Below are 17,005 nucleotides of genomic sequence, written 5' to 3' on the forward strand. Positions count from 1 at the left end.
GGCTTCATTCAATTTCAGAAGATACAAGACAAATTCTGTTGTCTTCTCACAAGCCATCTATCAGGAAGGTATATGGCAGTAAATGGAAAAGGTTCTCAATTTGGGCCAACATGCAGAAGACTGACCCTTTCCGAGCTCCGCTATCATATAATTTAGAATTCTTGACAAAGATTTTTAAGGAAGGGGCAGCAACTGCTACAGTTCGAGTCCAGTTAGCTGCCATCTCAAATTTTCACCTTGGGTTTGGTGGCTCAAATGTTATGGGCCATAAATTATCTAAGACTTTTCTTAAAGGCGTTCTTCACATGAGACCTCCTATTAAAATTCCCTATTCTCCCTGGAATTTAAACTTTATGCTGTCTCAAATTATTCGTTCCCCCTTTGAACCAGCATCTTCTTGTGATTTCAAATATTTATTCTGGAAAACTATTTTTCTTGTGGCCATTACTTCTGCCCGCAGAGTGTCAGAACTTCAAGCATTATTTATCAGACCACCTTACATGATTTTCCATGCTGATAAGAGTATCTCTCAGAACAACCCCCTCATTTTTACCTAAAGTCTGTTCTGAATCAAATATCAATCAGGTCATTGAGCTTCCAGTCTTTTTTCACAACCACTCTAGCAAATTGGAATAAATGCTGCACAAACTTGATGTACACAGACAGCTCAGATTTTATCTTGACAGAACTAAGGATATTAGAAAATCAGATCAACTTTTTGTATCCTTCTCAGAAGCCAGAAAAGGCATTCCAGTGGCTAAAACAACCTTATCTAAATGGTTATCCCATTGTATATCCTTTGTTTATGAGAATGCGAGCATGCCATTAACACACAAACCTAAGGCTCATTCTACCAGAGCCGTCTCTACGTCTTCTGCTTTTCAAGCTAAATTGCCCCTTGACAATATTTGCACTGCAGCCACTTGGTATAAGCCTCATACCTTTATCACGCATTGCAAAGTAGATAGGGCTTCAAGGGACAGGTCTTCCTTTGGTTCTATGGTACTGAAGAACATACTTCCATGAGCTACCCAAGACTGAGGATGCTAGGGACGCTACCCATCTGTGAGAATAAATGGCGAGATTTAACTTCACATATAGAAGTTATGTACTTACCATAACGTTCCATGTGAGTTGTTTATCTCGCCTTTATTCTCACGTCCCTCCCTCCTTCCCCCTCCTGGCTGACTGTTGACTTAGAGGCTAGTACCATCCTGGTTATTCAATATTTCTTCTTCCCCTTTGGGAGGTGTTCTTGATAGAAATAAATAAAAGGGTGTATATATATATATATATATATATATATATATATATATATATATATATATATATACACATATATATATATACTGTTACTCGCAGTAAACAAGATCTGAGGTAATTCCAGCAGGGCATTGTGGGATAAGGGGCTTGGTCTTGAGCTACTGGCAAACCTTGAGCTTTGCTATTGGCCGTGTTGGAGCCAAGGAACGGCTGCGAACCCATCAGTGAGAATAAAGGCGAGATAAACAACTCACATGGAATGTTATGGTAAGTACAGAACTTCTTTTTCTTTCTCTTTGGCTGCTCTTTATTTTGCTACTTTTTATTTCCCACTTGTGTTGGGCTGCTCAGAGCTTATCCACGTGATGTTACTGAACATTCTACTACACAAAATACCTCTGCTCCTTCTCTGCTGAATTGACTAAGAATCTAATTACTGGACCACTAGAGAAGTTACAAAATGTACTTTTACTGCATTTGTGTGTAACTAGTTGTGCTTGCAGCATTTACATAGCCTGGTCATTATTTCTTGTTGTACATTGGGGGCTGCTAAGAGGAGTCAGTGAAATTTGTTCCAGCTGTAAACCTCTATTTCCTTGATCACCAGGAAAGCGTGAAATAATAAAAGAAGAAGAAGGCATGGAAAAATAAGAAAACTAAAAGTATAGAGATGACCTGACTGAATAGTTCCCAGCACAGCAATCTAAAACTGCCAAATACTGTTCAGTACTTGTTCCTTTGTTTTCTGATTACTACTGTTCAATGTCATTGAGACACTGATACGATCCTGACACCCACTGGGTAATAGACAGGCAAAACAATCTCTGGTGTGACACCAGTCTGTCACAGGATAGTTGCAACCTGAAATGTGCACCCATTTTTACATGGCAAGTACTCCTACAGGCAAGTTGGACAATCATCAGTTCACTAACAGCATATATTTAGGGGTGCAGGAATATGGGAGAAAAATGAACAATGTAGTAAAAACAGAGAAAGACACAAGGATGACATGCAGACTCCACATGTATGGTACCACAGCCAACCAGTGAACTGGGGAACCAAGCATGGGGAGTAAACATCTGTAATTTCTTTGCCACTGCCACTGTGCTACCCAACTTGGTTATATGCAGAGCTGAAAGTACTTTTTTACAATAGATAAGTGTCCAAATAAATATACTAATATATGTAGCACTATGTGAATTATGTTTGGAGTTAACTGTCTTATTTATTTTAATAGAACTGTGACTGACCTAGATCTACTTGTCTGCTATGGACTTTGAAACCTTTTATGTTTGGACAGTATAGAAATGTCACCTTTATGCTTTGACTGAAGTAAAATGTGCTGTCCTGATTATTTGCTTATCGTGGAGCTTTTCTCCCTGGACCTCTACTGAAAATGATCCCCAGTGAGGTGAGCTTTCATGATAATCAAAACATAAATTACATAGAGAATAATTGAATTTTGTTTGTGTCTTTCGGCTTTTCTCGGTTAGGGGTAGCCACAACGGAACTCCGGTCCACTAATGATTGGCAGTAGATTTTTACATGCTGGCTTGCCGGGCCTAACGCACAACCTTCAATGAAGGAATGCCCATTCACGCATGTCGACACACAGAAGACGCTCTAACTGAGAAATGAACGGGCAACGTCTAACTGTGAGGCGACTACGCTACTGCAGTACCACCACCGCAGTTCCATAGAGAATAATTAAATAAACTAATAAAATAAACACACAGGCAAACAAACAAATACACAACAAGTAAGCTGCGGTGGTACAGCGGTAGCGTTGTTACCTCACAGCAAGAGGTTCTCCTGTTCGATTCTTGGCTGGAGTGCCTTTTGTGTGGATTCTGCATGTCCTCCCCGCTGTCAAGTGGCCTCCAAAAGACATGCCTGAATGGGCGTGCCTTCGCTGAAGGTTGGGCATCGGGCTGGCAACTCAGCACCATAAAAATCTACTGCCAATCATTAGCGGACCGGATTTCCGCTGTGGCAACCCCTAACCGGGAAAAGACGAAAAGACCAACAACAACATGAAAGAAATAAGCTGTGTGATCTTACTTTCTTGAAATTAGAAATCAACAGCGATAGAGTATGTAACATCACATAATGTATTGTTTTACCATTAAGCACTGATCTGTTTCTTCCAGTACAAACTGTTTCCTACTGGGCGTCATTTTTGTCGTTTAATTTATCCTAAATCAGGTCACAGTAACATTACAGCCAATCTCAATAAGTAATAGGCATATGGAGAAAAAAACTCATGAACTGCATACCACTCTACAGTAGCATTATTGTAACAGTGCAATTGAATATGAAAGTCTTATTGGCATCCTGAGTCTCCAAGCAATCAAAAAAATGCCACTTTGCCTTTGGAAGTTAGCACAGTAGATGCCAACTTATAAGAACAGATCAAAAATGCATGGCTATCCCACTGAATACCTGAAATTATACATTGCTATTCAAAAACAAGCACTCTGACTGAACTGGCCAACCAGTGCTTCCATGGTTAATTGAAAATATACTAATAGAAAAGTGTGCTGCTGAAGTACCATTGAGTGGCCAAACTTTCTACTGGCATATGCTGGGGGACAGCAAAAATTAGGTAAGTTCTGCAAAACGTAAGAAACAGAAACCTAGCCATTTTCCTTGGATTTCTCCACTGTCTCTCATAAAATCTTGATTTTTTGAATAAAAAAAAAAAAAACAGCAACAGAGATTCTCTTTTCTCTGTTCCTTCTCCTGCCTTGCACTGACATACTATGTGGGCATGGGGATGCAAGTCCCATGGGCATGTGCAATACAGCAATAATGAATGAAGAACATAGAAGAAGACTGAAGTGCCATTACACAAAGACTAGACATTATTTAAGAAAGGTAAGCAATTTCTTTCTTAAATAATGTCATTGTAAAAAAGCAATAATCCACTCATGTTAGTGGTTATATTAGGATTTTCCCACTGTTGGCTTTGTTTAATCACTTGGGCTTCACCATTTATGATCAAACCACACCAACTTTGGGTAAATCCTGATACACTCATACACAGTCATGGATTATTGATTAAATAATTATTTCTTCATTAGATCAGTTTGCTGTCTATTTTAGTAAATATGTTGAATACTTTATCTAATAGATAAATCGGTTTGCTGAGTCTCATATTAATCATCACAGCTTTCTTCCCTTCACAAAGCTTTTAAAACACCATGAAATGCCAACCTTAAAGCACATGCTGCATCATTATATGACTTTGGCTCTAAATACAGCAACAATAATTAAAGTGGTCATTAAAGAATCATAAAACCACTCCCATTTCCATGAAGTAAGAATAAGAACTCGTTGTGCAGCAAAATTCATGCCAATGAATAAGACCCATTTTCTGCAAAATCCACAGGTCCTAAAAATAGTTTGAAGATTACTGTATTCTAGTGAAGGGGTTATGATGGAACTGTAGATTCATCATGTAAGATTATTAAGTCAAATGTACATTTCATAGCACTATTTTGCCTCGGATTCTACATATAAGGAATTGATACAATTCTGTTGGTGGAAAAGCATTTTGCCAATGAGTATCATCTTTGCAGTCATTTCCAAATCCTCTGTACATTCCTTATGGCATAGAATTCAAAGAAAAAAACAACTGCTGCATTTGTAAGGCAGAAATTTCCCAGATTTCTAGATCTGATACCTTTTCTACCCATGATCCTTCCAACATATAAAAAGGCATGTGTCTTAATTGGACCTTGCTGCATAGCAGTTAGATGTGATGAGACACCATCATGGTCCTGATAACCAGGCCCTCACTCCACTGTATTCCCTAATATTTCATTTTATTTATTTACAAGGTGAACACATTAACATACCTACATCATTTTATGGAAGACCCTTCACTACTGCTTAATATCACACAGAAGGCATTTGGAAACTTGGAAGGAATCACAGGAATACAAGATGAAGTTTGCTGGCAGTTCATAGCCTTCATTGTGTGCACTAAACCACTAGATATACATACACACAAACATATTGATGGTGGTGGGACAATTTCCTGAGAGCATTCTATCAGAAGTATGTGACTGATAGCAGAAATAAGTCGACTTTCTTACCTCCTTGGCTGCTGCAACCTGAAATGAACACTTTTTTTTGCTTTATTCAGAGCAAGAGGGTCACAGCACATGTCTGGACTGCCGGGACAGTTTTTCCTTTAGGGAACTTGCGCTTTTTAATGGGCTGTTATCTGCCTTAAAGAGAAAATTGCTGTTCTACGCTGGCTGAATCAGTCTCACTAATAGTCAGGGTTAGGGTATTCCTCAGAATTTCCCATAGAGCAGAACTGTCTAGTTTTGCTACCTCTGGTCCTCAACCATTTTAGAAAGTTTGAAATTAAAGGAGAAAGCACCCACAGACTTAAAAAACATGTTTATTTCATCATGGTTTGGTGCTTCCTACATTTTAACACAACTTTAGGACTATTTGCAGATTTTTAAATATTTTTATACATAATTTTTTCAGTCTGGCCACATAGAGTCTGGCATCTTGCAGTAATTTTGATTGTTTAGTCTGCCTCTAGGTATCCCAAATTCAATGCTTGTCTGTAAAAAATTACATCATGCAGGCTTCTTTCTTCATAAAGCTCCTGTCACTGCATTTATTTTACATGCGTACACTGCTGTCTTTCAGACAGTTTTAAATAACATTTCATTCTGTTCAGTGACTACTTAAAACATACAGTGCAGATGCCACAGAACAGACTTTCAAAGTGCTTTTTACTGTTGCTTCTTTTTAGAATGGCTAAACTGTGGTCTTTTATAAAGCCTGAATTGTACTAGTTTTAGTCATCTCCAATCCCCCTTCACTCCTAACTTCCCTTGCTGTCAAAGTGCTAAGGGTAATTTGAGCTATTACCTACTGTGATTGACAGTTGAAAGCAGGAGACTTGACTCATGTACTGTTTCCTTGTTATAGCCTTTACTTTCAGTATGGGTAGGGGAAGGACCAGGGAGCTGTGACATCACAGCATGGGTGGGTTTTTAGGATGGTAGTGGTGATGTTGGTTTGGGGAGGGAAATGGCCAGAAAACTACCTTTATTCAGTGGCCTTGATGACATCAGTGAATTGGAGACTGCAGCAAAGGTGAAACAAAAGTTTTTTGAAAGTGAAGCCACCGCAGTACAGTAAGGTACTGTTCTAGTGTAGAGAAACAGTCAATTTAAGATATTTTAAATGCTGTATTTGTGTTTATTCATAGCAGGGACAGTAAATAGGGAGAAAAAAGATATAGAAGTTAAGCATTTAATAATAGAATCCCATTGTGGTCCTTTATATGTAGATACATTTATGTATCTGACATGCTTCTGTTTTTAATTGAAACAAAAAAGAGCACTATTGTTGTGAGTCCTTAAATACAATTTATTCCAAGTTTATGCTTTTGTTTTTACCTAACTGTGTAGAATTAAAGAAAAAATTGCATTTTTGACTTGAGTCCAGAGTTTTCAGTGTGCATTGCTGTGATTTTTAACCAGTGACCCATCAAAGGTGATATGATCAGCACTTTTTTTAGTCTTCCTTCAGAGTTGCAGGATTGCCCTTTTTTAGGTATTAAGAAACTGACACAAATTTAACATTTTGTCAAAACAACAACATCAGAAACTTAGACATAGCTAAACCTATAATACGTTTCAGTTTTTAAGTCACACTATGTTTAGACTCAGTTTTTATTCCCTAAAAGATACTTTTAAAATACAAGCAACTTTGACACATTTACATTTTCTTCATTCACAACCTCACTTTTAATACAGAATAAACAAATTATACATATGTGAAACTTGCATGAACAATCACTTAATGTGACATTGTCAGTAAACTATTTTTTAGGTCCTTTGCACTCATACACTCACTAAAATGCCTAGAATGAATGTTTCCCTACAGACCCCAGAAGGTATAATGGGATAGAAAAATGACTAGCATAAGAAAAGAAAATGAAGTCTGGGTATATAAGAATTGAATTTAGAAAACAGTAATGTACGAAAAGTGATTGATTTGTTTCGCTTGGGTGCTTTATGCTTTCTGGATATAGTGATGGCATGGAAGTCAATCATTTTCAGTTAAAACCATTGTATTATTGACTTCCTTGTTATAATCTTTTGACATCTAAGTATGATTTCCATATATACGTAATTATTCTCACTCGTTGTGTTGTACATGAATGCATTTTAACTAACCAAACTAAAGTATTAACAAAAAATGTCTAAAGCTGATCTTTTGTGTCTGTAGGTGCTATAAAACTGGCAAATACATGCAACAACTTTCTTTAAATGTTATTTACATTATCACTATAGATTGAAAAGTGGCAGTGAGGCACTTATTTTTTTGCAAATTGTTTGCAATTTGACAGTTTCATACCAATGGGATCCTTTGTTTGATTTCTTTTGAAGACCTCCAGTGAGAATGCTGTCACCATTCCATTACTGAAGTTTCTGTGACACAAAGAAGGTGTCAATAATATGACAACAGGGAACATTCACAGATGCCCAATTAATTCATGGCACCTTTCCTTTTCTTGAAATTAAACATCTTATCGCTTCTGTCCATGTACACTGCTGAATGATTTTAGTGGTGGAGCTTTTCTTCATGCAGACTAAACCTCTAATGGTCACAGTAGTGTAGGTAAGTGTTTTTCTTGTCTTGTGTACAGCTTGTTGCATCAGGTGTCACAACAAAGGAATCTCTTGGTTTAGCTATTCTCTGGTAAAACATCTCTGAGATCCAGTTGCACAGTTGAGTCCTGGCTCTTACAGACATTTGAGGTACAGAGCCAGTTCATCTATTGATGTGTTCTTCCAAGAAAGGATTATGTTTCACTTTGTTTGAAGGTTCCAAGGGTCCCTTATTATTTTTGTTTGTAGATGCACTGTGGTGTTCAGATGAAAGAGATTGCTCTAAAGACTACAGTCACTGGCTGCTGTTTGCTTTCTTCACTTATGAAGGCGTTAAGCTGATTCAAATGCCATTCAGATGGTTGCCTGTGTTTACTGAGATTTTGTTATTTGTCTGTACAACTCCTGCAACAGAGCTTTGTTATAAGGCGGTAGTCCAAAAAGTTCATAGACAGCAGCATAGGCTGCCTGTCAATCACTGTGATTTAATTGGGAGATTTCCATGGTTATTGTTTTCTGTGAACTTTAGTGTAGCACAACTTTCCCAAGGACTTCAAGAACCAGTAATGTTCCCAAAAGAAAAGAAAAGAAAGCATTTTACTGAGAAAGCTTAAGTCTTAAAATATTTTTGCTTAATTGCAGTTTCTAGAATCATACAGGTGAAATATATCACAGACAGTTAGACAACCATGTAGAATAAAATCATGTGTGGGTAGTCAAATATTGAACTAGCTTACTTTACAAAAAACAGTATTTTTCAGTCTAGTAGTTAGAGCAGAAGACTAATGCTCTGACCTATTAACAAGATATGGCAAGAGTATAGTGTTTGAATCTTTTCACCTTTTGTTGTCCACTGTGTGACTTTGAGCAAGTCATTTAACCAGACAGTACTTTGGGGCAGTTTGGAATTTGGACTAAACAGGTTAATCATGAGAAATGACTTTATTTTTCAACTCTGTTTCACAATGAAATTTATTTAGTTTGTTTTCATTTTAGCAATTAATTATATATATGGTTACCAATTACAAAATCGAAGTTACTGAACTTCAAATACCATGACACCATATGATCGACGTTCCGTAACTTCGAAATTAAAAAAAAAAAGAAATAAAAGAAAACATACCCTGACAGGTTAAAGCAGGGGAGCAAGCCACCCTGCATCCCCCCTGCTACGTAAATATGCCAACTCTGAGATCGCACTTTAAAGAACTATGGTGTAGAAAGGGAAGATTTCCCTTTCCTACACTGTAGCATGCTCTCGGAGTTGGTATATTTAAGTAGCAGGGGGTGTAGGGGGTGGGGGTGCAGGGGGGCTTGCCCCCCTGCCTACACCCTTTACTTTCTCTTTTTTCTTTTTTTTTAATGTTTATTTTAAACATTTCAAATTTCCAATTGTTCGATCATTAAAGATCAACCTTTAGTGATTCGAACAATTCGAAATTCGATGCTCCAAAAAGAACCCATATATATATACATATATATATATATATATATATATATATATATATATATATATATGGTTCTCGTTTACGTCGAATAGGTAGATGATCGAAGTGCAATATCTCGAGACTAGAAACGCGAAACATTGGAAACACGAAAGACGAGAATCGCGAAATTTAAAAGGTCTGGCTGATGGCTATTGAAGAGCGAGAGAAGTATCTGTGACTGACGAGTGTGACTTAATTTCGTTAAAATGCAGCATATGGACGGGAATTACACTGCTCCAGGTTCGATTGGTGCTATTTATGTGACTGTGTCATTGCAGAAAGGAGGTCTGGTGCTTCTACTAGATGGCTATGTGTTGCATAGAGAAAAGATTTACAAACAAAAGAGTTACTGGTGCTATAAATGGAAACGTGGTGAAAAATGCAGAGGTAGGGCTGTGTCTATAAGAGTGCCGAATAGGGAACAGTTGTTCAAGTCAGTGGGGCATTTGCATCCTGGAGACCCTGTTGAAGTTGAGCAGTACAGAGTATGCAATAATTTAAAGCTAAAGGCGTTCGATTGGTTGACGTGTTCCTATTTTGTTTGTCTGCACGACAGTTGTTATGCTACAGTTTTCTGGTTTATTTTATACTTAAGAGCTGTCAAGTGGCAATCATCTGGTTAGTAAATTGTTTAATGTTTTTTCGAGGTTTTTTTGGGGTTTTCACATAGCGTACCTGTTGTTTAGTTTGTTTCGGTGTTTTCACTACTCGAGATTGTTCGATTTCGGCTTTCTGGTTTCGACTTTACGCGTTTCGAGTATGTTGGATTTTGACGTATATATATATATATATATATATATATATATATATATATATATATATATATATATATATATATATATATATATATATATATATATATATATGCATATTTGCATTTAATTATATATGGGTTTCATTCAAGTTGACTGACACTTTATATAATCACAAGTGGTCTAAAAAGTGATTTAATCACAGCCGATTTAATGATATTCTCTGACATAATTTACAAGTCACAAGATGATAAGCAAAGATTATGATTTTTGATGAATGGCATTCATTTTCTAATTGATTTTTAAATAATACTGCAATTTGTTTTATCACAGTGTATTGGAGTGCAAAAGCTGGTGCTACGCCTCTAATGTTTTTTCCTTTCTTCGACTGTAGTGTAACAGTGGAGTTTATATGTAAATTAAGGGGTACAGAGGAGCTTACTCCTTGCAAAAACATATTTTATTCAGATTTTGTTTATGTTTTCTCAGTTATGTCGGATTAGGTGAAATGTGCTTAGATGAGTTTTTTTAGATTAGTTATTTTTTAGATATTCTGATTTTTGATAAATAGTATGTACTCATACACACACACACATATTGTGTGTGTGTGTGTGTGTGTGTGTGTGTGTGTATACATATATATATATATATATATATATATATATATATATATAATGTTTTGCAATTGATCAATTTATGTTGCTATTCATTAATCAGCCATACTATACTGAGTTAAAGCCATGATTATGACCCAGATGATTTGAGCTTGATTACCTGCTTAGATGCTCGAAAAGGGGAGAGTGAAATGAACAAGCTGGACCTGTTTGCTATATGCTCGTGATGCACTCCCTCATTGACATCTGCTTAAATAGGCAAGTGCTAAACTCCCACTAACTCAATCTCCTGTAACTACATAGCACCCAGAGCCCTCCCAGAAACCTGACAACCTGACAGTTGAGGATTGGCATAATGGTTAAGGTGTTTACCTCACAGACACAGTGTCCAGTGTTTGATCCTTAGTATTAAAGGGAAATCTCACTTACATGCCTTGCAACAGCAGCCAGACAAGTTCTTATGTATGAACTTATGAGACCTAGAGCTTCCTTCCTGCTCTCTAACCCTGAAATTCTCCTTTCACTTTCTAAAGACAAAGCACTTCTGCTTCTTTACCATGAGACCACTTCTTTCTCTCTAACTCTAAAATTCCTCTCCCACTACTTAAACCTTCCCACTGGTGTCCTAACTGGTACCTGAAGCTGTATTTGAGTTTCTGAGTGAACAGCAACAGGCTAATTTAGCTATGAGATGCACAAGACCCTGGATCTGAAAGTTCTGAGCACCTAGGACTTGAGAACCTTGTACAATACCCCTCATACATGTCACTTACAGTCTCCATAGCTCTATCACTTATGTTTTCACATACAAGTTTTGTTCTTCTTTCTTTTATTGATGAAATTCAAATTTTTTGAGAGTCTCCAAACAATATGTCTTTTTTTTGAAAAAGTCTTGGTGTTGCTGACCGTTGGTTTTTTTTTTTTTTTTTTTTAAATTAAACATATATTCATTTCTCTAACACTGATATTCCTTATATAGATTATGCATGCAAGCATCTAATTATTCTGTTATTGCTTGCACTTACCCATATTCATTGCTTACTATTATTCATGTTTCTAGTTTTTTTTTTTTACCAAATGATGAGGGTTTTTTTCATCATGTTCTTCCACCAAAAATGGATCTATCCAATGGGCATTGCTAGTTAACAAATAACAATTAATTAATATTAATGCATAGTGTATGCGTTGCCATGGTGGCCACAGTGGTGCAGCGATTAGCATTGCTGCCTCAAAGCAAGAGGTTCTTCAGTTCGATTCTCGGCTGGGGTGCCTTCTGTGTGGAGTCTGCATGTCCTCCTTGTGGTTGCGTGGGTTTCCTCCGGGTGCTCCAGTTTCCTCCCACATCCCAAAGACATGCAGTAGGTGGATTGGACACCCTACATTGGCCCTAGGTGTGAGTGTGTGCATGTGTGTGCCTTCTGTGGAAGGTTGGGCCGAAAGAAGAAGAAGAAGTGTATGTGTTGCCAATTTATGTTATTCATGTCAAAACAATGTTGAGTGCCAGTTAAAAGATATGAGATTCTGTTTCAAAATCATGTAACTTGTCATCAGAGCTGAGTTCTGCATTATGCATGCATTTTGAAATGTGAGACAGAGTTAAATTTAAGAATATTTTAAGACCAAATCAAGACACACTGTGGATTTAAACTCATTTTTTACTGATTTCAAATAGAGTAATAATTGCACTCTTGTGACTGGGGAAGGGACACCAAGGATATTTGTCTAAATATGTAAAGAAATTGCTATGCAAGTCTTACAGCTGCCTTGAGTTCTCCCTCAATTAAGACTATTTCATACATGATCTCTGAGATTCAGAATCACTGTAGTCATGACTGAAGCCAGGTCTCCTCTGTTTACTGTGCATGCAAAATAAGCTCTGATAATCATTTCTAATGAATGCAGTCAGGAATGTGCACAACAAGGCCTCATTAGATAGGCTGGTTACGGTTGCAGCTGGCATCTGCAGAAAGACCAAGTAGTTATATATTCTGGCCACAGGTAAGTATCGAGAAGAGTAGTGTTTGTGCATTAAGCATGGGCCTCAATTGTGCTTGGTGGGATCTTGTGTTCACAGTCACAGCAAGAGAAAAGAAGGTAAGTGACAGCCCCACAATTTCATGAGATGTGTGCCAATCAATTTTTGATATAATGATATATATATATATATATATATATATATATATATATATATATATATATATATATATAGGGTCTATATTACATGATTGAATGATTAGGTGATCGAACACCTAAACATCGACCATGTAATATTGAATTGCAAAATAGCGAATGCCACCGGGAAATGTTATCGTGGCCACCAAAAAAAGAAATGAACTTTACAGCTTTGCCCCCCCCCCACACCCACCGCCCCTAACTAAATATGCCAACACCGAGATCACTCCACAGTGGAGAAAATGGCAAAATCCAGCGAACGGCCAAGGGAAATCTTTCCCTGCATTAAATTAGCCGTTCACTGTTTTTTTTGCTTTCAATATTACGTGGTCAATGATTAGGTCACCTAATCATTCGATCATGTAATATAGACCATAAACACACACACACACACACACACACACACACACACACACACACACACACACACACACACACACACACACACACACACACACACACACACACACACACACACACATACATGGTTTACTATCAAAATGTGGAATGGCACTTACGCAAAACTGGGATGATCGAATATGTGTTTTCCAGTTTCCGTAATGCCGATCTGGAAATGTTGAAATCCACATTAGCAAATGATAGTGTGCAGTCTCTAATATGGGATTGACATACTGATAACAGATTGCACTACAGTGGAGACTGGGAAATTTATCCTTTTCCTCACTGTAGTGTAATCTCGGAGTTGTGATATATAATATGCAGGGGATGTAGGGGGTACAGGGGGGCTTGCCATTATAGGTAACACAGACTTTCAACGTTGGAACTTCAGGTGTTCGAATGTCGATTCAGTGGTTACCATTTCTGACATTTTGGTAATTCTGTATTACCAAATTTGGAAAATTAATTAAATCACAATGTGGAAAATTGTTTTGATTTTCCGCAATTTGATAGTAACCTTTATATATATATATATATATATATATATATATATATATATATATATATATATATATATGGGTTCCATACACTAGATCGAATTTTCACTAATTCGAAATAGTGCATGTAATGCTCACTACAGCGAAAGTGAACTTAATCGAAAGTGCACTTACGTGAAATTCAGTACAATGAACGGGTGTTGTACTGAACTTCTGTGCATTACTCATGGACCTTAGGGTTAGGGCACGGGTCATAGTAAGGGGATAGCCCGTACCATGACCGTGCCCTAACCCTAAGGTCCGTGATGACTGCAGCGCAGTGAAGGACATAGCAATGTCCTCCACTATGGTGCGATAGTCACGAACCTTAGGGTTAGGGCATGGGTTAGGGTAAGGGGATAGCTTTACTAACTATCCCTGTGCCCTAACCCTAAGGTCAGTGACTATTGCACCATAGTGGAGGACATAGCTTGTTTTTTATGCCCTCCACTGTGCTGCGGTGTTTTCGGTGAAGTGCACTTACTCAAAAGTTCACTTTCGTTAAAGTGAACTTTCACAGAAGTGAGGCTTCCTATTACAAGTTTGAAGTAGTGAACTTTCGTTCTTGTAATAGGAATCCATATATATATATCTAATATATATATATATATATATATATATATATATATATATATATATATATATATATATATATATGTATATGTGTGTGTGTGTGTGTGTGTGTGCATGCAGAAAAGTAGAAAAGTGAGCAAATAACACAAAGACAGGAGTGTTCAGCATGTGTAGGGCAATGCAAACATAAAATTTAGACAAAACTGTGAAGGGAGATGGTGACAAAATAAGGGATGTAGAACAAGATGGGGAAGGAGGCATGACATATACAGATATAAATGTCAGCAGAGTGAAGAAAAAAAATGCAAACCACAATGGGTCCTTGAGTCCACAACCTTCCACTCTATTATTTATTATTATTCCCTGGGATCTACTGCTCCATTAGCCTGACGAGCCTGGTCTGCAAGGCTATGGAGCATATCATCATGGAACTTATAAACAATGACATTGGTAATCTCCAAACTCTGGACCCTACCCAGTTCAGGTTTGTAAAAGGCAGATCATGTCTCCTAAACCTGATAGACTTCTTTGAAGCGGTCACCAAAGCCGTAGATGAAGGTAAGGTGTTTCACACAGCCTATCTAGATCTCACCAAGGCTTTCGACACCATCCCCCACTCTGGAATTATAGACAAACTCACTAAACTAGGTATAAATCCCTATGTCACAAGGTGGGTTGCCAACTGCCTCACTGACAGAACCCACACTGTGAAAGTAGCAGACTCTTAATCCAACTTCAGACCAGTGACAAGTGGAGTACCACAGGGTTCAGTCCTAGGTCCTCTCCTGTTTGGTATCTACTTCTTTGAAGTACAGGTTAACACAGACAGTCTTTGGCTAACAAAGTTTGCAGATGACTGCAAACTAGGAGCCATAATCAAAACTCCTAACAATGTGGACATCCTACAAAAGGGCCTCACTGAGACAGATGCCTGGTGTTAAAGATATGGCCTCAAGCTCAATGCCAAAAAGTGCATTGTCATCCCTTTTGGTAAAAACTCTGTACCCATGAACTACCACATAGGTGGTAGTCTTTTTAACACCGAAAGTGTGATAAGAGACCTTGGGACACAGGTGGACAGTAGTCTCTCCTTTGATAATCACATCGCCCAGGAAATCCTTCTATGTGGCACACCTCATCACAAAAGGTTTCTCATACAGGAAAAAAGAGGTCATTGTTCCCCACTACTCATCACTCATTAGACCCATTATAGAGTACAACTCCCCTTTTGGTATGTACCTCACAAGACATCTTCAACAACTGAAAAGGCCACTGAAATACCTCACAAAGAGGATTACCGGCCTCAAACAGATGCCCTACACAGACCATCTCAAAAAACTCCAGCTTTACTCTGTCGCATATCGCCTACTCAGAGGCAATCTCTGCCTAACATACAAAGCTATGTCAAACCCGGAGCTGTTGGACATGCTCCACGTAAAGAAATCCCAATATCTCTGAACTACATGCTCTAGGGACCTAAACCTTATCACCACAATAAACAGAACATGCTGGAGGGATAGATTCCTGTCCTAGAGACTTCCCATACTCTGGAACAAACTACCTATCTATATCAAACAAAGCTCCTCATTGGCACTCTTCAAGAAAAATCTTGATGATGGGAAATTCACCCCATGGATCACTTCTGTGGCTCTGCTTGACAGGGGCACAGGAAAATAATTTTTTTGGGTGGCAAAAGCCAGGGTACCGTTTGACTAGGCTTATATAGGCCCTAGGGCCAATAGCCTAGTACCTACTATGAACCTATTACTATGCAAAGCACTTCATTTACAGGCCGAGCTACTAAAGCAGATGTGTAAAATTTGTCAGTGGAGCACAAAACAGTTGATTGCACTACATTTACAGAATGAAGTAATGAGAGATAAAAAACAAATACAACCCTCCCCACTCATATTGTGTGAGACACTTCATTTACAGGTTGAGCTACTGAAACAGTCTATTGGTCATCGGATTTACCCTATGTTCTATATGCACGCTACAGAACAAAGACACTGAGATCACTGCATGGCCAATGCCAGCAAGGATAGTATATGTAGTGTGATAGTGGCTATGCTTAGTAGCTGTTAAACAAAGACCAGTACCAGTCCTTTGTGGTTGTACATGGACATGGAAGGTGCTCTTCTCAGTCATCTGCATAAAGCAGAGTCACAACAGATAACTGATTTGGAAGCCCTGCATAGGCATGTGTGAGATGTCTTTATCTATTTTTTTGTCCAGATTTAAAGCTGGATGTACATAAGAGATGAAAAGGGGAAGCAAGCAGAGGGTAGAACAGAAGGTGAGAAACTAAGGAATGAACCTGATGGAGGAGGCTTACAGGTACCCATTTTTCATGTGTAAAGGGAAGGTAAGTTAGGGAAGGAGGTTTGGAATCTAAGAAGGTAAGAGGGTTAGATTAGGTAGCAGGGGAAGACAGACACAGCTGAGAGGGTGTGTTGTATCACAGTGTGGGAAGGGGACACAATGGTAGTGGAGACAGATAGATGAAACACAAAGTAATCATTTGAGTGAGTCCCAAAACACAGGTACTGAATGGACAAA

The sequence above is a fragment of the Protopterus annectens genome, chromosome 5.part0, assembly GCF_019279795.1.
Source record: "Protopterus annectens isolate FY-2018-M chromosome 5.part0, PAN1.0, whole genome shotgun sequence".
NCBI lineage: Eukaryota > Metazoa > Chordata > Ceratodontiformes > Protopteridae > Protopterus > Protopterus annectens.